The sequence below is a fragment of the Protopterus annectens genome, chromosome 1.part2, assembly GCF_019279795.1.
Source record: "Protopterus annectens isolate FY-2018-M chromosome 1.part2, PAN1.0, whole genome shotgun sequence".
In the NCBI taxonomy this organism is placed as follows: Eukaryota; Metazoa; Chordata; order Ceratodontiformes; family Protopteridae; genus Protopterus; species Protopterus annectens.
The window spans coordinates 396,772,176-396,799,867 of NC_056727.1; the positions used below are offsets into that span (position 1 = coordinate 396,772,176).

At 40.1% G+C, this 27,692-nt stretch overlaps 1 protein-coding gene across 1 annotated transcript in view; it reads left to right on the forward strand.

Moving 5' to 3' along the window:
- PLCB4 (phospholipase C beta 4) overlaps positions 1 to 27,692 on the forward strand; it is a 1,792,792-nt gene that overhangs the window by 1,496,266 nt on the left and 268,834 nt on the right. The gene's annotated exons all lie outside the window — the stretch shown is intronic.

Genomic DNA, 27,692 nt, shown 5'->3' on the forward strand with positions numbered 1-27,692 from the left:
ACAAGTGGATGGGAAACAGAAAGTTTACCCCAGGATCACTTCAGTGGATCTGCTGGACAGAGGCACAGGGAACTAATCTAAGGGGGCGGTGAAAGCCAACACATTCCTGCTAGGCTTATAAATGCCTTTGGGCAGATTGCCTAGTACCTACCTATGAACCTGTGCAGGAGAACCCACCAAAGTATTGGGAACTGCTTATATCAAAGTTATTTATAAAGAACAATGGAAATTATCTTTATTAATGATCAGTGGTACTTGACCAAAGTTGCTAGATGGATCAAGTTTAAGTACCCAGACCTAAGTACTGTACAACTGTAAATTAATACAAATTAATAAGTACAAAAAAGAACAAACAACACAATCAGGAACAAGTTGAAACAACAGTAGTAATTTTTTTTAAATAGTGTACCTAATAAAATTTTATTAATAAATGAGGTTATTGATATGGTAATTCAAACAGATGAGCATTTAGGCTGCTAGATTCTGGCTACATTCATTTCCTTTCAGCTGCAGAAAAATAAAACTAAGACTTGTTAGGCATGAAGCTGTGTTTAAAGAACAATTATGCATGCACCTGAAGCTATGTTTAAGAATAATTATGCATGCTAAAGGAGGCCACAGCTTTTATTAATGCCCTAGTAGATAACAAAGATAGAACTGACAGATCCATTCATTTAGTAGTGTAGAATAATGAAGAAGCAAAAAATGGACTGATGAAAAAATCATGACTGCTATGAAATATTCAGAATGGGATGCTCTTATGATACCTGTACTGAAATCTGGTGGGATTTCTAGCTTGTATAGGAACTATAAACCTAGCAGCCTGTTTGCAACAGTACCCCATAACTCAAATGGAAGACCTGTTTTGCAATGTTAGCAAGGAATATGAAAATTCTGATTCAGATGTGAGCATTTCTAACAACAAATAGATTTGATTAATCAAGCTATGAAATACTTCTCAACAAGTATTATACCAACACAGGATAACATGAGCATTTCATAAAATCAGCATTGGCAGGTATCATCTGAAGCTGTTGGTTAACTGCATGTTCTATCCACAAGTTGTCAAGTCAGTTTTGGCCTAATGTTTCCAGTCAGAAAATGTTAGTAAACATTATTGTTTGTACTACTGAGAGAAAACAATAGTTATATTGTATACCACAGGGAAAATGCATTCTATTACGAAGTATGAAAAAAAAAAAAACTTCTGTTCAGAAAGAAAAAAAAATGTGACCCCATCATCACAGATTCATGTCTATAAATACGTTTTGAAGCCAGGAGAAAATGTAAAATTTTCTGTGATTTTGCCTGTTGAGCCATAAAGAATGTCCCATAAAAGGCAGCAATCACAAAAATCTCAGATGATGTTAGTAAAAATCCTCAACAGCCACTGCCGTTCATGGTGAATGCTCACTGTTACCTTTACCAGCCAGACATTCATCAGTGCATGAACTAGGCCTGGTCCAGCTATGCGATGTTAGATTATTAGTGTTTCATGACAAATACTTCTCTGCAATGTAGGATGCTATCTAGGCCTGGGTAAAATCTCAGCCACTACCACTGAGGCAGCATGAATACTCAATAACTGATCTCCACCAACAAAAGTCCCATTAAGGTCCTAAATATGTTTTCTGCATTACTATTCTCCCTCTCCAGAAGTTCTTAGAAAAAAAACTTGTCCAGCCCATAATTTTAAAACTTTACTGCCATTGGCAAGCATCCCAATTCCAAGCTTGCTGTTCAAATAATATATCTACAAATTTAAATTATCTTCCTTCTGTAGTGAAAAAGATAAGACAGTCTCCTGAGTTGTTCACAGAGCAGAGTAAAAAAAAGTGTAGATGCTAAAAATAAAGAAAAAAAACACCTGTTTATACTCCTTCAGCCATTTCAGTCTCGGTTCTTTATAAAAACAAATGCTTTTCCAGTGAATTCTGTTTTCATATTTTCTCTGCCTGTTAGTTTGAGCAACTTTAACAAAGCAGAAACTTCTATAAAGTCTTCTCAATTAATTTCAGTCTCCAAAAATATTCTAACCCAGGTGGAAGACTTTTTTTTTTCCTTTTCATAGATAGATGCTAATCAGACAACAGTCAGAATAGTTAACCTCTCTGGACAAATTAAAATGTTTGTTATATCTATTATTTTTATTTATTTTGTTTTATTTCATTTCAAATTTGTTAACTGGGGTAGAGCAGTGATCCCACTGGACCTATTTTAGACTTAACCCAGGGGTAAATACAATAAATATCTGGCATTATATACAAAGTGAAAGCCAAAATTCAATATATACATGTATTATATACACCACATGAATATCAGAGTTGGCTTGAGGGTATAAAGACAATGGATATGTGACATTATATGCAGAATGACTGACAAAACACAATGTATACTTGCATATGTTGAGTAGATATCTGAGTTGGCATGTTAAAAGAAATATAATAAAAAGTTGAGTAAGATCAAGCTACATAGAGGGAAAAGAGATAGGAAGAGGTTCATTTATGGCCAGAGAGAGAAGTGAATTTTCCTAGAGTCATGTATTGTGCTTTTAGTACCAATGGGAAAATGGGGTAAGAGGAATGATCTTTAAGAAAAGAAGGGAGAGGTTCCTACAGTCTGGGACCAAGAACTGATAAAGCATGGTCAGTGCCCTGAAGTCTATTTTTGGGGGTCTAGAATTGAGAACCTGAGTGGTTAAGATTTCTAAGGTTGCATATTGGTGCATCTCGGAATAGTCTGGGGACTGCAGGGTGGCTTTCAGTCTTGATAGGCTTAAACAGCTGAGAGGCAAGTAGAAAGTCAACATGTTCTTTCATAGGTAGCCAGATATCTTTTTCAATGGTTTTATAGTGATGTTCATTTATGGAGGAGTGACACTTACATACTTAGACATGAGGTTGTGCATATTAAAGAAACTAATATTAAGATAAATGCTCAGTTTCAAGAGTTAGCATCTTCTTTAAAATCTTACTCTTTGCATTTTAGTGCACCTCATATTCATACCTTTGTTATACCCTATCGGGAAACAGCCATGGAAGGGGATCGCTTAGATATATAAAGCTTTTTGGCTTAGGATTATTTGTACATATTGATGAAAAATCTGTATCTTATGTCTTTGAATGTCAATGGTCTCAACAAATCCACAAGGAAGGCTAATTTTTCTGTACAGCTTTATGAATTAATAGTCTGCTGTCTATACTAGCGCCAGCTTAATAGTCTTAACTTTCAAACATTGATGTTTTGATAAGAAACTTTTCTTGACTTATTAGTCTAATTTGTCAGAAGGGAAAATAAATAGTATGGTTTGAATTTTTAATGATTCTGTGTACCTGATCAAGTATTAAAAGAACCATGAGGAAAGCACTGTAGTGTTTATTTACTTTTTATTTTTGTTATTTATTTTTGTTTGCTTAGTGGGGTAGAGGCCTGTTCTTCAGGAACCAGTTTCAGTCACAGCAAATAAGCACAGTTTTGTAAAGTGACTTGCTAAGTCACACAGTAAGAAAATAGTGACTGAGGGAATCAAATATTGGGCTTCAGGATGTTATACACAACTCTGCAGTTTGACTGGGGTATAAAATATTAGACCATATACATTATACCTTTGCTTTTCACCATATGCTCCCACTTAAAACTGATTTTTGTACAGTCTTTTTGTCTCCATGCCTGCCAGTCATTGAGCATTCCTTTATCATTCTGGAGTCCATTGGTTCTCTAACACAAGGACAACAGCTGACTGGAAGGGTCATAATACAGGTAGTCACAGAGATCCCTTCTGCTCTCAATAGCATCATGAAAATCTGTGTGTTTCTTATGAGGTCCTAACCCTGCCACTGGTGGAAAATGTGAGCACCTGCATCACCATAGGACATCCTACATTCTCTGGTTGCATACATATGCTTCCACCCACACACGATGAAGCCTACCATCAGCTTACTGGGCTCTCCAAGCTCATGATCCTGGCCATTTCTGTACCCTACAAGCCTCCACTTTCATTATATTTGCTGGCCAACCAAAACTACCAATAGGTTCATAGGTTGTTACTAAGCTAACTAACACTAGGTCCCAGGCAAGCCTAGCCACACACTCCAAACCATTTGGGTCCCAAGTATCATACGGGGGTGTGTGTTAGTAGGCAGGTAAGTAAAGATCTGTAGGGGGGGTTAGTATGCTACTTTTGTTACTGACACCACTGTCCATAACGGACATGGGAGCCAGACTGGGGGTAAATGTATGATTTCCCACACAGTTGTCAAGGTTTTGTTTGGATAGAGTCAGGGATGAATTCTGTTTTACATGAATGGGGAGCTTATTCCATAGTGCGTGGATCCTTTGGAACACATATCTGTGTCTCCAGCACATTAAGTGAAGTTCAGATCCCTGGATCTAGTGTTCCTGGTGCTGTGTATTTTGCAAATGTGCAACAGATCTGTCAAGGCTAAGTCTGAGGAAGCTATGTAAACTAGGCAAAGACCATTCTCAGCATCTGTAGGAGACTGAATACAGAGACAGACCCTTTAGACAATCAGTGTAGGACAGGGTATTCATGCCTGAAGTCTCCTGGTAAGAAACCGTTGTGGGCTTTCCAACTATTTGTGTGGTTATATAGATGCCAACTGCCAAAGGGGCATTGTATTCAATGAGGGGTCTGATAAGGGCCAAGTAGAGTGGTACTATAACTTCATTGGACTTGGATGCCATACTTACCTGTAAGTTGGGCAACATAGTATGATTTTCTTTTTATCTTAGTTACATGTTGGTCAAAGGCACATGCCTACACATGTTCCCAGATCCCTTACTATTAGGTCGACTCTTAGGGTAATTGTATTGATGGAGTAATTAACTTGCCTTGACAGTTTCCCAAAGGACATTATAATTTATTTTTTGGCATTGAATTGTAGGCCATGGCTTTGGCACCAGTCATTTGTCTGTGTGAGACCTACTTGCAAGATGTTTATGTCTTAGGGGCATTTTATAAAAGCTCCCAGTTTACAGTTATCTGCAAACTTGGTGAGCCAGAGGCCTTTAACATTAGCCTTGACTTCTGAGAAGTAGATGCCAAACAGGAGCGGGCGCAGCATGGAGCCCTGGGATATTCCACTGGTAACCGGTTTCTTGGTGGAGGTGGTCTCACCAATCCTGACATCTTGGGTACTGTCTGTGAGCCAGCCAGCAATCCAGTGAGTTATTGTCAAAGGAAAAAACTTCAAAGACCAATTCACGTAAGGTTCAGTTAAGGCACTTTAATTTACTTGCATCAAGGAGACAAAAGCATGCAAATACAAGGATTTGTCTAACTACTAACAGGAAGTATGTTCATTCTTATTCTATTTTACAAGACAGGGCCTTCTAAGCTGACGTAATCAAACACAACTTTTAGTATTGTTCTACAGCAGATGTTACTCAGATTTTATGCTGATATGACTAGATTTGTGAGAAACTTTTTAGAAAAACAACCTGGCCTTGGTGACCATTAATCCATTTACAAGCGTCTATTGTACAGTGTTACATTTCAAGGTACTTTTCTAATACAGATACAAGCAAATGCTGATTGCAGTTCATATTTTCAAGCAGGCTTTGTACTAATTATCTGTAACCTCTACAGCTGTGTATTTTCTCATGGCACAGTGGAACTTCTTGTCTAAGTTTCATACAAGTAGTATTGTTCTATTCATTATTTTCCTAACACAAGCAGAAATCACCTGCTTCTCAGTAAATTTCCAAGGTACAAGCAAGATTTTAGCTAACAGTACAAGGTCAGAAAGCAACTGCAGTTTGTACAGATTTATGCAGTATGAAATAGAATAAATGTGTTAACCATTCCCAAGCTCTAAAAGCACTAAACATATTGCTAATACACACATTAATACATATTTTTCTAACATTTCCCCCCTATTAATACTTTTATTGTGCTTTCAAAATAAGCATAAACAGTTTGTTTTCTTCTCCTAACGTCTTCCACTCAGGATTTGCAGTTAAGAGAGTCATTCAGTTTAAACTTATGAAAGCATTTTTAGTCTTTTAACAGTTCTTCAAACTCAGTACTTTGATATAAGGTTTCAGAAACTGACATGTCTATAAGGTCTTTAATTAGTCTTTTCATGCAGGGAATACCACAACAAACACATACTGCCAGTAGGAGCATACCTACACAAATGGCAATCAGGATGTTCATTAGGATGGTACCCCACCCCCAAACCATTTCTGGAAAAAGTCCATCAGTGGGTTTGGGCCTGGTTTGGTCATGGCCGACACTTGCTGAATTACCTCAAGATGATTGTCTATCTCATGTTTATGGTCAGGAATATACAAACAGCATTCATATTGGATTAAAGCGCACGTACCACCTCTCGCTGCTAGAGTGAAGTCGAGAGCCATGTGGTTTTGGAGCACTACAGTTCTCATAGCATTCAGTTCATCAGTCTCCAATTTGAGAGCAGAAAAAGTTGCGTTGCTCATTACTTTGAGAAGTTTTGACAGTTTTCTCAGCTCCCAGATCGATTTCACTGCTCCATATGCTGGTAATATGCCTGCCCACGATATAACGCTATCACTCAAATCCATGTGCGTCAGTCCTTTGCCTAAAGAGTGATGGTCTTTCCAATGTGCATCAATTTGTCCCACTGGATTTACAGGTTTCTTGACGACTTCTCGGACATTTCGAATTTTCCCATGAGGCAAAACTGCAGTGTGTCGTATGGCCGGAACCAGGTAACCCAAAAAACAACTGCCGGACCAATTCTCAGGTAACCATTTGTATGCCTTTCTACCACACACAAAATAACAATCCTCTACTTTAGTAGTAACCTTGCTATGAATATACACTCGCCCTGCATGAAACATTTTTCTATCAATTATAGACAGCTGTTTATAAAGAACAGAATTATGTTTTACTTCAAGTGTTTTGTGCATCAATCCAAGAAATGGATCATAGTTTGTATTACAATAAAGATCTACTTTGTTACCTTCAGTGTAACATATATAAGGAACAGTCCCATTGCAATTGCTCCAACCCACCTGAACAGTATAATTTTTATAAAAACACACAGTTCCCTTTTGTGGAACAGACAAGTGCAATGCTATTTTATCTTGTGCTGTAATGGTTGAGGTATCATAAATCAAGTTCTCCCAGGTCTCATTGACCCCTAGGGGGACTGTAGTAATTAATAACCCCCCCCCCCGTATGCTGTCGGCAAAGCTGTGCAAATCCAGCAGTTCGAAACATTGAAAGTCTCAGCATACACATATTTAATTGCCTGGTAAGTGTTAAAGTTTGTATGCCAGTTTGAGTAATGCTTCACGTTTATTCAGTTCAGTCTGCGTGACTGGGAAAAGAAAAGACCACAACAAAAAGATTATTGTCACAAATACAGTTAACAGGATGATTATGCAATACTTCTGAGGAAAGGGTTGTTCTGCATTCCTGTTTCTTCTGGACTCTTATCATTTTTGCTCTTGGCATGTAACAAGATTTTTGTACAGTTCAAAGTTTTTAACTAATTTACAGTGCATCAGGTGGATCCAAGAGGCATGCTCCGCGATTTTGACTGCAGTGGGTGTCGATAAAAGCACTTGATATGGACCTTCCCACTTCGGAGATGCCCAGTTTTTCTTCTTGACCACCTTAAGCCAGATCCACGCTGCAGGGGGCACTGCCACTTCTGACGGTCTGGTTCGTTCTTTATCTGAAACAGAATTTAACTGTAACAAATGTTTAGGATCTAACAAATCACGCATATACTCTGCCAATGTACTGTCAGCTTCCTGGTCTGCGGGCATGAGAGATTTCCACTGAGATATATAGTAAGCCCTTCCAAAAGGAGTCAGTCCTTTTGCATTCGGAACAGTTCTCATGCTCAACAGTGCCAGGGGCAGACAGTACACCCAGTTTCTCTGCATTTCTGCTACTAATTTTCTTAGCTTGCTCTTTAAAATCCCATTATGTCTCTCTACTAGCCCTGCTGATTAAGGGTGATACGCACAATGATTTTTTTAGGGAAATGCAAAAATATTTACTTAACTGCTGTATGGTCTGATTCACGAAGTGTGTGCCTTTGTCACTGTAGATCCTTTCTGGAATGCCGAATCTAGGGATGATTTCTTTAACAAGAACTTTGGCCACCGTCGTAGCATCTGGCTTTTTAGTCGGAAAGGCTTCCACCCATCTGGAAAACATATCTACAATGACAAGACAATACTTCTTATTTTCACATTTATTCAACTCTATGAAATCCATACAAATAGTATGAAATGGATACAGTGGTGTAGGGAAACTCCCTTGCTTGAGCTTTAACGCCCCTTGTGCATGATGTTTATTACAGATGTGGCATGATGAACAGAATTTTTAGAGTAATTTGTGAATCCATACGTCATGAACACTTGGTTCACCAGCTGTACCATCCCCCCTGTTGAGACATGGCACTGCCCATGGCTCAACAAAGCTGCATATCTAAACAAATTAAACGGCAATATTGGTTTCCCTTCTTTAGAGATGTACAGCCCCTTTTCGAGAATTGCTCCTCATTTTACCCATCTTTGTTTATCAGTTTGTGTAGTAAGTGTTTGCATTGTCTTTAACATTTCTAAGTCTAAAATCTCAGAGGGTTGTAATTCTTCATTTAAAAGAAATACTTCTGAAGCTGCCTGCTTTGCAGCTGTATCAGCTTTCGCATTACCTTTTGAAATCCTGTCCTGTTGCTTGGTATGAGCTGTGCATTTACAAATAGCTACTTTCTGAGGTAACTGAATAGATTCTAAAAGATCTAAAATAAACTGTGCATGATTGATTGGTTTGCCAGTTGATGTTATCATTCCTCGATTTTTCCACTGTTGCGCAAAAACATGTACAGTAGAAAAAGCATACTGGCTGTCAGTAAAAATGTTCGCACATTTACCCTTTGCTAAGGTACATGCCCATGTCAAGGCAATCAACTCTGCTGCCTGTGCAGATAAACTATGTGGTAAAGATTTCACTTCTATAATGTCTGTGTCAGAAACTACTGCATATCCTACTAGGTTCTGTCCTGCAGGACCCCTTTTGCATGAGCCGTCCACGTAGTATGTCACCTCGGCATCATCCAAGGGAACATCTGTAAGATCTTTTCTAGGCAGTGTCTTTTGCTCAATCACCTGCAGGCAGCTGTGTGGTGTGCCATCTGCAGGGGTTGGGAGCAAGGTAGAAGGGTTCAAAGTTGTACATCGTTCGATTGTCATATGAGGTTGGCTCAACAATATAGTCATACAGGAAAGATGCCTAGCAGGGGAAAGATATGCTACCCTTTCTTGCAATAAAATAATCGTGACTGCATGAGGCACTCTCAATGTGAGAGGGTGGAACAACACTACTGAGGCCAAAGCCTGTACTGCCATTGCAGCTGCAACTACTGCTTGTACAAAGTGAGGTAAAGACTGTGCAACTGGGTCCAGTTGTGATGAATAATAAGCAATAGGGCTTTGGTTGTCCCCATGCTGCTGTGTTAATACTGATGTCATATAACCTTGCTTGCAATCTACAGTTTGGAAAAAATGTTTGATAGTTTGGTAATCCCAAAACTAATGAGGAAGTTATTAACTGTTTCAGTTTGCAGAAAGCAGATTCTGCTTCTGGTGTCCATTGTAACAAATCCTGTGCTGCCATAGGCTTTTTATAAATCAGGTTAGTCAACGGTGCAGATTCCAAGGCATAGTTTGGAATCCAACTCTGACAAAAATTAGTCGTACCCAGGAAGGACATCATTTCCTTCTTGGTAGTGGGTTTTGGTGCTTGCAAAATCGCTATTTTTCTGTCCTCATCTAATGTCCTACCTTCCTTGGATATTACATATCCTAGGTATTTAACTTGTTTTTTCCAAAGCTGCAGTTTATTTTTGTATACTTTATGTCCTTCAGTGGCTAAAAATTGTAATAGCGCTATGGTATCTTCTTTACAATCTTGCTGGGTGGGGGACGCCAGCAGGATATCATCAACATAAAGCAAAATCTGACAACTTCTCGGTGGGGTAAACCCCGCCAAGTTGCTTGCCATTTCTTGTGAGAATATTGTTGGACTTTCACAATACCCTTGTGGTAGTCGCGTATATGTATACCTTTTCCCCTGAAATGTGAATGCAAACCAATACTGGATGTCAGGGTGTATCAGTATCGAAAAGAACGCATTGCTGATATCTGCCACAGAAAAATATTTCTGTTGAGGTTTTAAATCATTCAACAGTGTGTGTGGGTCTGGCACCGTAGGTGCCCTTGGTATTACTGCGTCATTTACAGCTTGTAAATCCTGGACCATACGCCACTCTCCATTCGCTTTCTTAACAGGAAATAAGGGTGTGTTACATGGTGAATCAGGAGATTCCACCAGCACCTCTTTCTTAAGTAAAGCTGCTATAATAGGTTTGATTCCTACCTCTGCATCTTTTCTTAAGGGATACTGTCTCTTTTGTGGTCTAAATGCTGACTTTGGTGTAATAGTAACTGGTCCCGCTGTACGAATAAGTCCTACATCTGATTTTCCTGTCGACCAGAGATTTTCTAGTATATTCTGCAAAGCATTCTCTTCCTCCTTCAATAGGAGTGCCAATCAGCTGTCCTTGCTAGACTGCAAGTGTACAGCTGGGTGGGTCTGAGTTATCCAATTCAGCTTCTGCACTTGTATTCCCTGTTCTGACAGTTCTAACTCTGTCTGTTTTTCCCATCTCGTGACTTTTTCTCCTAAGTCTACCCATTTTACATTCTTGTCCTTAGTTAAGCTAATATTTGGTAATCAATTAGATTTATAGAGTGCAAAGAACTCCTGGGGCAATGAACAGCTGGCTACACTGTTCCCTTCTGTGTCCTAGTACAGATTACATAATACCAATCTGTTTGCACGATTTCTAAACAATTCTTGCTCATATTCCTTATCAGGTCCTGGTGCATTACAATAATACAAAGTACAGTGCAACAAATGCTGTTTATCAATGTCAAGGGAGGGGAACTTGCTGATGGCTACGTTCATCAACTCTTCGGTCACTGCCCCTGGACCAGTCGTAACCAAGTCCTAGCTGTACCAATAAAACATTTCACCCTCCGGTTGCACTGCAAAGGTATCAATTTGTCACTGTGCTTCCATACCCTGCATAGTTGGAACTACCAAATAGCTGCATAAGGTCTCTGCCCCAAGAGGTTTACTGGGCATTTTGCAGATACAGCAATTTTACTTTTCTGGGTCAATCCTGAAACAGGATCAGTTATCACAATATTATGGGAGAGGGGCTCCCGATACAGCTGTCCATTAGCTGCTTTCACTAATATGTAATCAGGTGACTCTGACAGTATGGAGGGATGTACCAGGGTCCGTGATGCCCCTGAGTCACACAAGAATCTGACTTCCCTCCCTTCTACCAGGAGTGTAACTTCTGGTTTTGTGTCTGCTAAATAGAGCTCTAAGCTCAATAAAGCCAAATCCAATATTTCATTTTCTTCACTATCCGCGACTTCTTGCACTTCCTCTATTTCTTCTGTCACATTCTCTACTCCCTCTATCACATACTCATTTGTCCTTTCTCTGCTATCCCCTTCTAGTGATTCCTGACTATCATATAGTCAGTCCTCACCCTCCTTATCCTCCGTGGTCGCCTTCTTGTTTTTCTTGCAATCCCTTGCCAAGTGTCCTTTCTTACCGCATTTAAAACATTCACCCCTTTTCTTTCGCCCTTCAAAGTCCTCTGATCGTTGATCAGATTGTTTGTTTCCCTGGGCATTTCTCTTGCCCTTTTTCCCGGACTGTACTACATAAACTTCTGCTCCATCTTCTACAGAAAATACTTGGGCTTTCTTTTTCTTTTTGCTATTAAAATGCCTTTTGGCATGTCTAGCATATTCAAGCAATGACTGTAACCTGCTTGTATGATGATCTACCATGTGTTTTGTAATAAAGCTGCTTATAGGTGCAATACTGCCTTTCAAAAATGCATTCTTTAGCTGCTGCTCGTATGGGGAATTGTGTGTCTGATCTTCAGGAACCTGCATTCCACAATGGTTATTAAAACATTCTAATAGTCTGGCATAATATCGGTCAATAGCTTCACCTTCCTGTTGGATGCATTGATTAATGCAAGTCCAGTCTGCCCTAGGCTTCCATTTCTCAGAGATTCAGTCTGTAAGACCTTTCACTCTGTTGTCTAACTCTGCGCTGCTATGTGGGAGGGGCCTGAGTGCAATATCACGGGGATTCCAGTCGCCACTAATCATGTGCCAATCTGGTCCCACAATTTGTCTGACTACTTTTTCTACCTCTTCTCCGTTTAAATTATAACTCAGCCTCATTCCTTGCAAATCTTCTAAGAACTTTCTAAAATTAACTTTCGGATGGGGAATTCCCTCAGTGGCTTTCCGGATGTCTTCCGGAGTCCAGGGACTATACACTAGAATAGTTGGGTCCTGACCTTCTTGCCCTGCCTGAGGATTAGGCACTTCTGTAAGTGGGCATATTTCTTCTTCACTCATAAATCGTGAATTTCTACCCATTTGATATAACTCAATGTCCCCTCTTGAGTTTCCTGCCCGTGTTTGAGACCTGGTCTTGATGGGATCTCTAATAAACGGTTTCACTTTTGTAGTGTCTCTACTCATAGTAACAGCAGGATATCGCAGGGGTGGACTAACTCGTTCACTTGCCTCATATTCTGGTAAAGGAGGCGGAGGGGCCAACGCTATTACTAAGTTATTGTCCTCCTTATCTAAAATCATTGCTTTTGAAGTATTACTCTTTTGTTCCCTTCGGTTTACTTCCTCAATTCACCTGTGTGCCTGAGGAATTCCTAATTGACGTTGCTTTTTTACCCGACCTTTAGAATCGGTTTTAAGCTGTTTGACAAGTGGGGATTTTTCTAGTTTACCATCAAATTCATACTTATTAACCCATTTTGAGTAATATTTAATATTATCAGCACGCTGTGACTGCATGTATTTTGCGTCTTCGGTTAACGGCGGATTTTGGGACCTTTTTGTACAATTATTACCCATCTTGTTCTACCCTTTTAATCGTTACATAACACCTTATTTTTAATGTGGTACCACGGATGTTTTTATAGTCTCTTCAGAATGACTGCCTACCTGCTCTGTTTCCCTGATCTATGACAAGACAGTAATCTTTCTGTCCCTGACTTATAAATAAAGTCTCTAACAGAACAAATACAAATCTAGTCCCTGATCTAAAACAGAAAAAGAAGGTAGATTCACCTTACCTGAGCCTTCGTGATTGATCACCTGATTCGAGTAAACCTGTCCTTCAGTCGCAGATCAGAAAGTGGCTGGCCTCTTTTGTATGACAATTCAGTCGGAGGACTTTTCAAATAAGAAGAACCGATGTGGTTTCTTCCCCGTACGGTTTCAAGCCACCTGGCCTGTCTGATCCGAGGCGAAGTGAAGGTTTCCGGTCTGAAGGACCAATCTGTCAAAGGAAAAAACTTCAAAGACCAATACATGTAAGGTTCAGTTAAGGCACTTTAATTTACTTGCAGCAAGGAGACAAAAGCATGCAAATACAAGGATTTGTCTAACTACTAACAGGAAATATGTTAATTCTTATACTATTTTACAAGACATGGCCTTCTAAGCTGACGTAATCAAACACAAACTTTTAGTATTGTTCTACAGCAGATGTTACTCAGATTTTCTGCTGACATGACTAGATTTGTGAGAAACTTTTAGAAAAACAACCTGGCCTTGGTGACCATTAATCCATTTACAAGCGTCTATTGTACAGTGTTACATTTCAAGGTACTTTTCTAATACAGATACAAGCAAAGGCTGATTGCAGTTCATATTTTCAAGCAGGCTTTGTACTAATTATCTGTAACCTCTACAGCTGTGTATTTTCTCATGGCACAGCGGAACTTCTTGTCTAAGTTTCATACAAGTAGTATTATTCTAGTCATTAATTTCCTAACGCAAGCAGAAATCACCTGCTTCTCAGTAAATTTCCAAGGCACAAGCAAGATTTTAGCTAACAGTACAAGGTCAGAAAGCAACTGCAGTTTGTACAGATTTATGCAGTATGAAATAGAATAAATGTGTTAACCCTTCCCAAGCTCTAAAAGCACTAAACATATTGCTAATACACACATTAATACATATTTTTCTAACAGTTATGTAAATGTTTACGCCTAGCTCAGAGAGCTTGTCAACAATCCCTTAATGGGTATTGTATCAAATGCCTTAGCCAGGTCAGGATACACAGTATTCACTGTTTTGCCCTTGTCAGTTGCCTTGGTGACCATCTCAAAGAAGACTACTAGGTTCAGTAGGCATGACATTCCCTTAATGAAGCTAAATTGAGATGGATCCAGTGTCTGCAGGTTGCCAATGTCCTTGTTTATCATTTCCTTGATGGGTTGGTAGTTCCCTGGGTCAGTTGATGGTCCACACTTGTGGAGGGTAATGATTGTTGTGGTCCTTCATCCACTTGGAATGCAGCTTGTTTCAAGGCTGCAGTTGAAGAATACCTTAAGTGGCCCTCATAGGTCATGTTTTAGACTGTTCAGGAGGCAACCAGGGATGTTGTCGGGACCCATGTAGGCAGCATTCTTGGCTTTAGTGAGTGCAGCCAGCACCTGATTCCTGCTGATAGCTGGGAGAAGTATGTTGGGGGGTATTTCACCTGGTGGAGCTGGGCAGAGTGGGGTGAAGTTTGAGATGAATTTATCAGTCAGTCAAGTGGGTGAAGTTTGAGATGAATTTATTAGCCAGTTGATTGGCTGTGTCACAATAGTGCCATTCACCACCAGTTCAGCACATTGTTGTGTGTTACCTCATAGGTGTCAGATGTAGCTGAAAAAGGCCTTCTAATTGTCCTTAGCCTGTGAGGCTATCCTGACCTCATCGTAGTTAGCTTTGTTGGACTTAATTAGACCTCTTAGCTTCTTGTTTACATGTATAGGAGATCATGTGTCTTTAAGGGAGTTAGTTGCTTTTCCTGATTTTGGTCATGAGTTTTCTTCTTTTATTATATACCCTGTTTAAGTAAGAATTCCACTAGTGTGGTTTGTTTTTAGTGTTTGTTTGGGTTTATTTCTGGTAGGTATGGCAGCATCTATTTATCCATTCATCTTACTATAGAAACTCTGTGAATAATACTGCATAGATAGCTGTGGTCTCGAGGTTGTGGGGGCCCTTGTTTTTTGACAAGCTGTCACTTAATAGGATGTAGTTTGCCTTTGAATAGTTCCTAATGATTACTTGTTTAGCTGGACTTTCTGGGTTGATTTTAACTTCAAATGAGACAGATTTGTGATCCAAGCTCACTAGTAAAGACTTGATATGGGGGGGGGGGGTGGAACACTCTCTGATGTTGATGAGTACCAGATCAGTATGTTTGATCCTCTTCTTGGAGCCTGCCTTATCTGTTCCATGGTGCATGTGTTAATAAAGTCCAGGAAGTGTTGTGCAACAAGTTTGAGGCAGTGTACATTTTCCAGTCTATGGAGGGGTAGTTAAAGTCACCCATGAAAAATGTTTGGTTGGATGGTCATCAGCTATAATAGGTTTAGGTAAAAATCATGAGACTCTAGGGGCATAGATGGTGACCTTTATCTAGTCATAACATGGTGAGAGACCTTACCTCTGGTGAATTATACTTAGATGAGCTCCATGGTATCATCCTGTGTAAACAACCTGGAGGTATGTATGTTGCTAACACAGAAACACCTCCATCTTTGGCCCCAGTCTGTGCAGTGTAGCCTTGCACTTCTGGAGTATTTTTTAAGGTTTTAAACCAAATCTCGGTCATGGCACAGATGTCTGTATTTCTCCAAAGTGAGGAGGGCTTGAAAGATATGGAATTTTTTTTAGGCTCCAGGAACTGAGCAGTAACACTTGAAGGTTCCTTGTAGATTTTTTGACTACGTTGGTAGATTTCTTTTTTTTTGGGGGGGAGTGATAAAGTTTTAACCAGTATCGGAAATTCTAGGAGGGATCAGGTGCAACCCACCCTTGACAGAGTAATGTGTTCTTTTGACCATGTTCTCCCATGCTGACAAATATTGGCTTTCCCTGGAGTGACACCAGAAACTAAGCCAATTATTAAAATCCGTCATTTTATGTTTATACTGTGGCATCATTCTTGATGAAGATAGAATGCTGCTTAATGCAAGGCTCCTAGCTATGTGTGACACATATTCCAAGATATCCATTATGTATCTTTCATATAGTCCACTGTGGTATGTCTCAGGTCATTTACACCCCATGGACTATGATAGAATTATATTGGTACCTGGGGTGCAGTGACTTGAGAGCATACATGGTATTGCAGATCCTGACTCCAGACAGGCAACTGTTATCTTCTCCATGTCCAGCCTAGTGAGTGGGGCATCTGTGTGTCACACAATGGAGTTCCCAATTAAAAGAGTTCCTAGGTTCATAGGTAGGTACTAGGCTATTGGCCCTAGGGCCTATACAAGCCTAGCCAACAAGGTACCTGGCTTTCGCCACCCAAGAAAATTATTTTCTTGTGCCCCTGCCAAGCAGAACCACAGAAGTGATCCCCAGGGTGAATTTCCTATTACCCATCCAGTCATCAAGATTTTTCTTGAAGAGTGCTAATGAGGAGTTCTGTTTGACATTGATAGGTAGTCTGTACCAGAGTATGGGAAGTCTCTGGGACAGGAATCTATCCCTCCAGCATGTTCTGTTTATTGTGGTGACAAGGTTTAGGTCCCTAGAGCGTGTAGCTTGGATGGATTGGGATTTCTTTAAGTGGAGCATGGGTTTGACATAGCTTTGTATGTTAGGCAGAGATCACTTCTGAGTAGGCGATATGCGACGGAGTAAAGCTGGAGTTTTTTGAGACGGTCTGCATCTGTTTGAGGCTAGTAATCCTCTTTGTGAGGTATTTTTGCGGCCTTTCCAGTTGTTGTAGATGTCTTGTGAGGTACATACCAAAAGGGGCGTTGTACCCTATAATGGGTCTAATGAGTGATGAGTAGAGGGGAACAATGACCTCTTTTTTTCTGGATGAGAAACCTTTTGTGATGAGGTGTGTCACGTAGAAGAATTTCCTGACTACTGTGGCGATGTGATTATCAAAGGAGAGACTACTGTCCACCTGTGTCCCAAGGTCTCTTATTACACTTTCGGTGTTAAGTAGACTACTGCCTATATGGTAGTTCATGGGTACAGAGTTTTTACCAAAGGGGATGACAGTGCACTTTTTGGCATTGAGTTTGAGACCATGTCTTTGACACCAGGCATCTGTCCCAGTGAGGCCCTTTTGTAGGATGTCCACATTGTTAGGAGTTTCGATTATGGCTCCTAGTTTGCAGTCATCTGCGAATTTATTTAGCCAAAGATCTTCTGTGTTAGCCTGTACTTCAGAGAAGTAGATACCAAACAGGAGAGGACCCAGGACTGAACCCTGTGGTACTCCACTTGTCACTGGTCTGAAGTCTGATTTGGAGTATGTTACTTTCACAGTGTGGATTCTGTCAGTAAGCCAGTTGGCAACCCATCTTGTGACATAGGGATTTATACCTAGTTTAGTGAGTTTATCTATAATTCCAGAGTGGGGGAATGGTGTTGAACGCCTTGGCGAGATCTAGATAGGCTGTGTGAACCACCTTACCCTCATCTATGGCTTTGGTGACTATTTCAAAAGAAGTCTATCAGGTGTAGGAGACATGATCTGCCTTTTACAATCCCAAACTTTGTGGGGTCCAGAGTTTGGAGATCTCCAATGTCTTTGTTTATGAGTTCCATGATGATACGTTCCATGGCCTTGCAGACGAGGCTAGTCAGGCTAATGGGGCGGTAGTTCCCAGGGTCTGTTGTGGCCCCCCCTTTGTGGAGTGGGATAACTGTCACGGTGCGCCATTCAATGGGCAAAAAGCCTGAGTTTAGGCTATGATTGAACATGGTACTTAGGTGGGGTGCCAGCTCATTCTGTAGTTCATGTAGAAGGCAGCCTGGGATGTTGTCAGGTCCCATGGATGCTGTGTTCTTGGCTTTGGAGAGTGAGGTTTTTACCTGTGCAGCCGTGATTACAGGAACTTTGCACTCTTCTGGTATAAAGATGGGCCCTTTAGGGGGTGAGAGGGGGGTAAAGTTAGCACTGAACCTATCTGCCAGGATGTTGGCAATATCAGTTGGTTCTGTGTTTAGTGTCATTGTGCTGTAACTCAGAGCAGATCTGAGTGCTGCCATTGAGATTCTTGACATAGCTATAGAATGCTTTGTGGTTGTATTTAGAATCAGTGGCAATTTTGTTTTCATAACTAGCTTTGGAGGATTTTATGAGGGATCTCAGCTTCTTCCTGAGGCTGACCAGGGAGTTCCTCCAATCTTGGAATTTTACACTTTTTTGCAACAGTTTCTTTCTTCTGTTGTAGAGTTTGTTTATGGCAGAAGACCACCAGATTGGCTTCCTTTTTTTGGAGGATTGCATCTTGGTTCTGTTAGGGATAGCATGATCAATGCACTCGTGTAAGTGCTTATAAAGTGCATTTGTGTAGGATTCAGCAGTCATACCTCTATTGTCCATCTGCATGGGTGTCATGAAGTTTGCCACTTCTGTCTTAAGAAGCATGAAGTTGGCTTTGGAGAAATTTTTTACAGTTGTTTCCCTAATGGGGGGTGGGAGCGGGATGTGGATGTCTAGGGTGATTAGCTTGTGGTCGGATCTGACCAACGAGGATTGACCTCTGGTGTGGAACACCGGTCACCCATGTTGGTGATTACCAGGTCTAGGATATTCCTGCCCCTGGTGAGGGTGTGGATAAGCTGATCCAAGGTGTTGGAATTGATAATTTCCAGAAAGCGTTGAGCAAAAGAGTTGGTACATGAGTAGTTTTCCCAGTTAATGGTAGGGTAGTTGAAATCACCCATTATTAGAGTGTTGGGTTGTACCTTAATATTTTCCAGTGTATCACGAAAAGAGGAGTGGGAATCCTGGGGCATGGTGGGGGGGTCTGAAGCCAAGCTACAATCTGGATTGCGGTTTTGCCCAGAGATAGTTGAACTTGGATAATCTCAGATGCATTATGCTGAGCAGCTAGCTTGGAGGTGTGGATATCCTTAATGAATATGTACACACCTCCACCTTTAGTGTTTTGGTCCAGGTTTGTTGGCCGAAAGGTGTGGTATGAAGTATAGCCTGGTAATGCAGGGGTGCTCTCTGGAGCTTTGAATCAGGTCTCTGTCACTGCACAGATGTCAATGTTCTCCATTTTAAGGAGTGCCTAGAGTGAGTGCATTTTGAGGTTTAGACTTCTAGCATTGAGTAGCATTACCCTCAGATTTTGCTTGCTTGTACCTGTTACGGTGGTGAATTTGTCATTTGAACCTTGCCTAAAAAAGGCACTATAGGGGTGGCAAGAGCTTTTGCCAGTATCCGGAATCCCAAGGGCGACAGGTGCAGGACATCTCTGGCAAAGCAGCGTGGTCTGTCGATCATGTCATCCCAGGCAGACAGGTACTGGATTCCCTTAGAATGACACCAGATGCTTAGCCAATTGTTAAAGTCAATAATTTTATCCTTGTACTGCGGTGTCATTCTGGGTGATGGCAGGATGCTACTCAGGGCTAGGGTCATACCTGCCTGGGCTACAAGATCAGAGAGCTCCTCCATGTCTCTTTTCATGTAGTCCAGGGAGGTACATCTCAGATCATTCACACCAACATGGACAATGACAGAGTCATATTTGTACTTGTTGTGGAGTGACCTGAGTGTGTGCATTATGTGGCAGATCCTGGCACCTAACAGGCAGCTGACAGTAACTTTTTCCTTGTTTAGCCTGGTGAGTGGAACATCAGTGTGCCTGACTATAGAGTCACCTATGACTGGAGTGTTGGGTACATTATGCCTTATGGGCTGTAGTTGAGTGGCACACTGAGTATGTGTCATTTGGGTTGTGTTGGGGGGTGGAGGTTGCTTGCATTTCTGCTTTGGAGGTCTCTGTTGTTTGGACAGATTTGTACTGTGAGCCTCCGTGAATGTAGGTGTGTGTTTTGTGCTTCTATGTGTGTGTTTTGGTGGTGTAGGTTTTGAGGGACTATGTGATGAGTGTGGTGCGGTGCAAGTGTTTACCTTCTCCTCTTGACTGTCTAGGCCAGTCTTTGGTGAAGAGAGCTTTGCTTCCAGTTTGGCTATATAAGTGCATCTCTCACAGGTCGTAGTCTTGGGTGGTAGGAGTGAGAAGGTTGTCTGTGTACATGAGGCAATTGCTGCATTGTCCCAAGATGCCCAGATTCATCAAGTAGACAGGAGAAAACACTGGGAGCTGACCTTTAGACATGCCTGAATAAGTGCTTATTTATTAAGTACTAAAAACTGTTTTTCTCTAGACAAGTGAGGAAAGTTGAGTGCTGTAGTAATTTGTAACTTATTTAGTGCTTACAATGTGTTCTGAACAAGTGCTGAGCTCAAAGAAACAGATGAGTGCTAAAACTAAAAAGCTGGCTAGTTGCAAGGGAAATTTTGAAGAACAGACTTTATGGCGCCAGGAATAGTTTAACCCCAGTTAAGTGGGGGGGGGGGCTTAGGAGCTCACAAACAGTCCTGGACACAGCAAATCCCTATCTGGACAAGACCTGCCACAGGAAAGGGGGGAAGCAAGCTTAGATTTTTTTTCCAGTAAAGTGGAAATGGAGAAAGCTGGAACAGAAGTTAATTCAACGTTAGGAATCTGAGTGGGTTGGCCTTCACAAATGTTCTCTTTTAGATTGAGTGAACTAATGACACTAGACTGGGAAGAGTGTCACAGATCAAATATACAGTATGAGCGGGCAACTGCAAAGCCACCAAGTATAAGAACACACAACACTAAGGAGGGTGGGTGGGAAAAATTAGTTCCTAGCTGTAGCCACTAAATGAAAGTTTTAAATAGATCAAGGAGCAGACTCGAGAAAGCTTTTAACTGTAAAAAGACAATTATCAAAACTGCACAGAAAAGCTCGGATAGAGCACTCACAAACAGAAAATACAACTCTCAGTATGAAAAAGCAGTTTACAGTTAAGTAATGTTAAAACAGTATAAAACAGTACATAAATGCAGTGAACAATAAAAAAAGCTTTATAACAGTGCAAAATGTAGTAGATCAACTGTATAGCACAAATTATAAGCATTTCAGAAGTGCAGTTCAGTGAAATAAGTGTAAGAAACAACTTATCCTGCTCTTGGAATCTTAAGGAATTTCCACTTATGCAATGCAATCCAGAGCCTGAGCAATACAAGCAGAACCATTATAAGACACAGGGTTTATATAGCAGTAAGAATGGAAGAGTTGGAAGATCAGATTACTACTCAGCCCCTGCTATTACCCAATCACTCGTACTACAGAAGGTCAGGAGGCCTTGTTACTCTCAATAATAATGAAAACAATCAGCAGAAAATGGCTGCCAGAAACACAGGAAACTCAAACAAAACTACCAGCCTAGACAGCAGGCTTCTATCAAGATTATGCTACCTGAGCAGAACACAGAAACCTCACTTTAAAAGCATAGAAAGAACACCCACAAAGAGAAAATACAAGTCTCAGTATGAAAAAGCAGTTTACGATTTAGTAAATAAATAAAAAGTGCAATTACAGTAATGCACACTATTACAGTTCCTAGCTGTAACCACTAAATGAAAGTTTTAAACAGATCAAGGAGCAGACTCAAGAAAGCTTTTAACTGTAAACAGACAATTATCAAAAATGCACAGAAAAGCTCGAATAGAGCACTCACAAACAGAAAATACAACTCTCAGTATGAAAAAGCAGTTTACAGTTAAGTAATGTTAAAACAGTATAAAACAGTACATAAATGCAGTGAAACAATAAAAACAGCTTTGTAACAGTACATAATGTAGTAGATCAACTGTATAGCACAATTATAAGCATTTCAGAAGTGCAGTTCAGTGAAATAAGTGTAAGAAATAACTTCTCCTGCTCTTGGAATCTTAAGGAATTTCCACTTATGCAATGCAATCCAGAGCCTGAGCAATACAAGCAGAACCTTTATAAGACACAGGGTTTATATAGCAGTAAGAATAGAAGAGTTGGAAGATCAGATTACTACTCAGCCCCTGCTATTACCCAATCACTCATACTGCAGCAGGTCAGGAGGCCTTGGTACTCTCAATAATAATGAAGACAATCAGCAGAAAATGGCTGCCAGAAACACAGGAAACTCAAACAAAACTACCAGCCTAGACAACAGGCCTCTATCAAGATTATGCTACCTGAGCAGAACACAGAAACTTCACTTTAAAAGCATAGAAAGAACACCCACAAAGAGAAAATACAAGTCTCAGTATGAAAAAGCAGTTTACAATTTAGTAATTAAATAAAAAATGCAATTACAGTAATGCACACTATTACAGTTCCTAGTTGTAGCCACTAAATGAAAGTTTTAAACAGCTCAAGGAGCAGACTCGAGAATGCTTTTAACTGTAAACAGACAATTATCAAAAATGCATGGAAAAGCTCAGATGGAGCACTCACAAACAGAAAATACAACTCTTAGTATGAAAAAGCAGTTTACAGTTAAGTAATGTTAAAACAGTATAAAACAGTACATAAATGCAGTGAAACAATAAAAACAGCTTTATAACAGTGCAAAATGTAGTAGATCAACTGTATAGCACAATTATAAGCATTTCAGAAGTGCAGTTCAGTGAAATAAGTGTAAGAAACAACTTATCCTGCTCTTGGAATCTTAAGGAATTTCCATTTATGCAATGCAATCCAGAGCCTGAGCAATACAAGAGTATTAGGTAAAGTGCATGCTTGCCTTATGGGCTTTTCATTTGGTAGAACCATTAGGTGTAGGCTTATGTCATATGTTTGGGATAGTTTTTGGTGTGTGCTTTGGTGATTGTTGAGGAGCAGTGCTGCCATTAGGTGGCTGTGGAGGTCTTTAATATTTGGGAAGGATTCTTTAAGCACCTCAGCATATGATGGTGTGTGTGTGTGTGTGTGTGTGTGTGTGTGTGTGTGTGTGTGTGTGTGTGTGTGTGTGTGTGTGTGTGTGTGTGTATGTGGTGAATGTTATGTGTGAGGGATGTATTGTGGGTATTGCTGACAACTTTGCTTGTGTGTGAGATTTTTGCCTCCAAGGAAGTTGTGGATTTACATCTCTCGAGTAACTTGCTATTTTCTTTAATGATTCACTGGTTGTCTGTGAACATGAGACAATTGCTACATTGCCTTAGGATGCACAAATCTACCAAGCTGGCCACATAGACATTTTGAAATTCCATGTCCATGTTGGCTGGTCCTGTAATAGGGTTGGCTGTTAAGGATTAAGGATTGAATTTTAACAGGCGTCTCCTAGGGTAATTTCTGGGGTTGGATTCTAGGATGTTAGGATATGGTAGTGCTATTTTATACACAAACTAGCTGCTGTATGCTTATTTCTGTACAATTCAACACCTTAATATTATAAGTAAATTTTACTGTCTAGGCATTTGCTACTATATAGGGCACTGCTAACTGCCATGGCCCAGTGGCCAACTCCATGCAGAGAAAAAAACCTGAAAATGATGTCCTCTAGTAAATAAATAACCACACTTTGAGCTTCCTGCATTGCTTTCCAACTCAAAGAGAGCAGGTAAACACCTTCTGCTATAAGATGTCTGATCCTGGAATTTCTTAATGAAAAAGCACAGCAAAAAGCAGCTCTCATGTGCAGATTAAACAACAAACAACTATCAAACTACTAAGTCTTTGGCTAATTCATCCTTCTGCAAAGAGATTTGAAAGCACACTTCTCCCCACGGTCGAGTGATGTTAAAGACATGCAGGTAGGTGTGTGCATGAATAGGTGTGCCTTCTTTGAAGGTTGGGCGTTAGGCTGGCAACTCGGCACCGTTAAAATCCACTGCCAATCATTAGCGGACCGGAGTTCCACTGTGGCGACCCCTAACCAGGAAAAGCCGAAAGACATTACTTTTTTACAGACTAGAAAAGCCAACAAACAGAGAATTAGCTATTTTTGCTACAAAACTAAACAAGTACTTAAAAATGTTCAAAAATAGTAGTGATCACTGTAGAAAGTAAGTACAAGTCCAGATAATCAAGAAAATATTGTTATCTTAGTGTGGATGGCTCTGGATGCAGTTCATCATCATTATCATCATCAACCCCCTTTTTCCCATTTTCTGCTTGGAGTCGGGGTGTCATGTTAACTGTCACCATCTCTCTCGATTCAATGCCACACTCATGCCCTCTTCAACACACATGCCTAACTGTTTTATGTCTTCTCTCACACAATCCATCCACCTCTTTGCTGGACACCCTGATTTCCTCTTACCTTCTTCCTGTCTGTCCCAAATCATCTTCAACAGGTTGTCTTCTGCTTTTCTGCACACGTGCCCAAACCACTGTAATCTGTTTACTTTTATCTTTTCTGCAATTGGAGCTACTTTGGCTTCTGCTCTTATGTCCTCATTTCTTTGTCTGTCCCACAGTGTGCACCCTACCACCTGTCTCAGGCACTTCATTTCCATCACCTCTAGCTTCTTCATCTGCTCTGCCTTTACTGCCCAGATAAGACAGCTAGAGTTAATGGAAATTAAGTGCCTGAGAAGGGTGGTAGGAGACACACTGTGGGACAGACAAAGATATGAGAACATAAGAGCAGAAGCCAAAGTATCTCCAATAGCAGAAAAGATCAAAGAGAACAGATTATGGATGCAGTTGAAGCACTGGAAAAGCATTGCAGAGTTCTCTGTAAGTGAACAAAGATCCTTGCAACTTGCCTGATTTAGAGATGAGAAAAAAGCTTGTAAATGGATCCCTATGCCCTCTAGCCAATAAATAACCATACTTTAGCTTCCTCCAGTGCTTCCCAATTCAGAAAGCCCAGGAAAACGCCTTCTGCCACAAGATGTCTGATCCTGGATTCTGTTAAAGTGAAAGCACATCAAAAGCAGCTCTCAAGTGAAGATTAAACAAACAACTAACAGTGCTTACCAACTTAGAAAGACCATGTTTTACCACAAGATGTATGATCCTGGAATTTCTTAATTTAAAAGTACAGGAAATGCAACTCTCAAGTGCAGATTAAACAACAAGCAACTACCAAACAACTAAGCCCCTGCTAATAGTCCCTTCTGCAGAGAGATTTGGAGGCACACAGACTAGAAAAGCCAACAAACAGAGAAATTACTATTTTGCCAGAAAACTAAAAAACAGTTTCAAAAACTGCTCAGAAACAGTAGTAATCACTGTGTAAAGTAAGTAAAAGTAGTTAATCAACAATCCCTAGCCCCTTCAGTATGAGAAAGCCAGGACTGGCTGCTCACTCTCACTCTTTATTCCTTGGCTTTTCCAGCACCCAGGCCACTATTTAACTCTGGTCACCTGTGTCACAGTCAGGGCTTTATCTCTCAATGCCCTTCCTTTGAAATTAAGATATATATCTAGAGTATGTGAGAAAGGGACTTAATTTTTGTCCAGTAGAAAAGATTACAGAGGATTTTAATACTATAATGGATTTTGCCACAGATAGTACCAGTAAGTCCCTTGTATCATACTATAATATTCATTCATTAAAATTTGGTTCCTTTATCAATGCCTTTCATGTTGTAAGGTGTTTGAGCATTCTATATCTAGGGCTAAAATGTAATCTTAAATAAATCAAACTTCTCCAGAACAGAATATTTATTTCTTAACTAACACTATGCTTGAACAGTTAAGGAATGTGAAATAAATGAAAGGTTATGGTCTGATCACACTGAAGTCAGACTGATTCTTAACTCTTGTTGCATCATTTGCTTGGCCTTTCATGTCACATATCAAAATATATTACTCCAAAAATTAGAATACCATACCTTAGATTAATAATCAAAACTTCTCTTTTCTGAAAGAACTATGTGTCACAGGCTACAACCTTTCTGATGCAATAGCTGGTTTTCAAAGTGATTATTTTGTCAGAAAACTATGGCTACACTTGAAAGATAATAAGTTAGAAAAGCAAGCTGAAGACCTATTCAGGGGCCAACAAGATACATATGATATATTATTGCAAATTAATTTTCAATAGGATTTAAAAAAAACTTTTAAAAAATATACCAATATTAGGATATCAGTTTCTCAGAATCCACTGTTACTGACTTCTGGTTAAAACTAAGGCTGCTTAGCACACGTTTGCCCCAGCTATCTCTGAACCATTTCTCATAAAAGTTATTGCCTGGGTTTTGTAGTGGTCTCTTAGGCATCAACAAAATCATCTTTGCTGCTAGACTGAGTAAGTTTACACTGCCTATGTCTCAGAAAGGGGAAAAGTTAAAGAGATCCTTCTAGTTTCTTCTGGCACTGAAAGGCAGAAAACTTCACTGGAGCTCAAATCTATTTACCCACTGATAGCATACTCATTCTCACCGACAGCTATGGGCTGTAAGGAGTGTACATCTATGGGTGACAAGTCTGACTCTATCCTGAATGAACATTAGATGATTAACTTCTCACTAAGTAGCAACAATGAAAAAAATGTAAATTGGCTGGATGAAATAGCAGGTGCCCTAATATCACACTCAAACCACATTTGAGACCTGGACACTGTGGTCGCTGATCTCCAGAGACAGTTTGTAGATGCAGAAATAATGCAGAATTTAGCTGAGGAAAGGTCTGTAGTTCAAAAGGACAGGACTCGCCATAAAAACATTTGCCTTAATGGGATTCCAGAGGGCTTGGAAAGGCATTATTTCCCCAAACCTTTATATACTGAGATCTGGTTTGCTTGTTTATTCCTCAAAGAGTGAAAGAGCTCACTAACAGTTTTTGCACAAACATATGCCCCAACCTATCTTGGTTCATTTTGTAGTCTTTAATGTTAAAAAATACTGTCTTCACTTTGTGCCCCTGGCAAGATTACTACAGTGGATGGTAAAAAGGTCTACTTTGATTACTTTCTCTGTGAATACTCACAATTGCCATACGTTTTTCTAAGCCCTTTATGAAGTCAATCAGGGAAAGAGAATGGAAATCTGAGCTAGTATATTCTGCTTCTTTAATAATTTACACCACACACAGGCAGTTCAAAGCTGCTTTGCAAGAAAAAGTGTAGAGAAAGCTAAAGGACTCTCACCTCACTAATGAAACACAGCAGGTTGCCTTGGATTCTTCAGACCTGCAACAAGTAGCTGTGAGCAAGAACACCAAGACCACTTCATTTTCTCCAAAAGAGCTATTCTAGAGAGATAGAAAACATTGGCAACTACCACTAATATAAACTACCCATCTGATTGCCATCACTTCCTGGATAGTGACAATTCTATGATGGTTCTCTTTTATCTTTGACGTCACCCACATATTGTTATAAACTCAAGCACAGCTGTTGACACTGCTTGCGTGTTGACATGTCAGTCTCTTGTGCTTGGGCTTATGAAAAAAATGTTCCCTGTCTTTGGTGATATTTTTGCCAAGCTCCCCTGTGGATAAAGGTAACAAGCTAAGGATTCAACCTACTACCCCTATTTAACTTTAAACAGGACTCATTCAACATCTTTAATTAATGCCTTTGCAAGGTAACACTTCCATTTTTAAAGATGTCAACCTTGCCTCATTTTCTTACAGTTAATTAGATGTGCAAGAGGGGGCAGGATTTAGAGCAGAAGACTCTTGTCATTTGGCTCTTTAACTTCTCTTTAAAAATCATTTGCTCCCAACAGTTTGTACCAGAAGTTCTATTCTCCATCTGAATACAGATGTCAGACTTCCCCATGTCAGGGCAGTTA